Here is a 1,529-nt window from a genome sequence, read left to right as displayed (position 1 = left end):
TTTTTCATGATGCAGCTACAGAAATATTTATGGAAATTTTCAATTCTGACTACATTTATTGACTTTTATAGTTATGTTGGATAAATACATACTGATGTTGTGGTTATTAGGTGCAGTATCATCAGTTCTGACTATAATGACCTTGCACTGTGGTTCTGAATAACAGCTCTTAGGTTTAAGCTGCTGACCTTGTGGTTAGCAGTTCAGTGTCTATCTTAGATATCTACATATAGTAATATTAGAATTAATTATTACTAGGAATATTTTGTGTGAAAATGATTAATAGATTTGTTGAAATTAATCAAACCTAGAAATAATATTTAAAAATTAGTAAAACTGTGAAATAAGAAAGGATAAGGCTATGCATTTTTTAATACTTTAAAAAATACTGTTTTATTTGTACTCGTGTATGACAAAAGGCTGTATTATCCATATGTTTACATACATACCAATACAGGAAATACCTTAATAATGAATCACATCTAAATTTTATAAAGAACACACAAACATTGTAACTGATTGGTTATAGATAGCAGACATTTTACAATAAGGGTCACTTAATGGTCCAAATGAATCATTACACCATTGTGATTCTGATCCACTGAAGAGAATCACATCCATACTTGGTGACAGAACTAAACTCCATGGGAACTGTGAAAGATGGAAACGTTTTGTGATATTCTCACATCTCACTAAATAAGAAAAGACTCTAAACAAGGAATTATAACAATCTGTCCAGATATTATATCTATAGGCTCTTTCTTTAGTATACAGTAGGAAAGTGGGCCTTTTCTTGAGTACACAGATACAAATATTATTACAGTCTAGAGACTGATGAATTGACATTTTTTCAGGTATAATGAAGGTACACATCAAGACCATTTGATTAAAAAAATTCAGATTAAGAAACTTCCACAACTTGTCTCAATTCTTCAAATAATGGAGCAAGTGCCTTCTCTAGTGTGACAATAAGTCCTGAATTGGCATTGCTGTTGGCTAGGAAACTTACCACCAAAGGAAACTGATTTAATTGAACCACCTGGTAAGTGTTGTAATAACAGATAATACTTTTGTTTCTTGAAAGTCCACATTTGTTGCCTTGGTCTTTTGCAAGTGCAAAAGTAGATAAGAAGCCAGATCTCAAAGCATGCTCTGGAGCATTATCATTGTCCACTTTAATAAAAGGCACTCCATCTCTATCAGGCACAAAAATAGCATGGAGTCCTTCAACACTTGGCAAGTTTTTATACAGGAATCTCTTTAGGTCATCCGCCATGATGAACCCCTTCCTCCCGCAGGTTCAATCTCTACACTGAGGTTTTGCTCCCAGGGACGCCCGAGTTCTTGCTGCTGTCACTTCAGGGGCAGACTAAGAGGTAGGTTCCTCTGCAAGCAGCTGTCACATGATTTGTCAAGGCTATGCATTTTATAATACATATTTATACGTGACAAACTACACAGACAGACCACCACTTGTTTGTCAGCTTGTTGTACTGTGTTTGGGATACTGAATGATTACAAACTAGGTA

The 1,529-nt window shown here is 34.6% G+C and overlaps 1 pseudogene; it reads right to left on the bottom strand.

Annotated features, from left to right (window-relative positions):
* Positions 1-901: 901 nt before the first annotated feature.
* LOC102827150 lies at positions 902-1,276 on the bottom strand (annotated as a pseudogene).
* Between the last annotated feature and the right edge of the window lie 253 nt (positions 1,277-1,529).

The sequence above is a fragment of the Chrysochloris asiatica genome, unplaced genomic scaffold (genome assembly GCF_000296735.1).
Source record: "Chrysochloris asiatica unplaced genomic scaffold, ChrAsi1.0 scaffold00082, whole genome shotgun sequence".
In the NCBI taxonomy this organism is placed as follows: Eukaryota; Metazoa; Chordata; class Mammalia; order Afrosoricida; family Chrysochloridae; genus Chrysochloris; species Chrysochloris asiatica.
The sequence above is the reverse complement of the archived record's forward strand: the minus strand, read 5'-3'. Positions and strand labels throughout refer to the sequence as shown.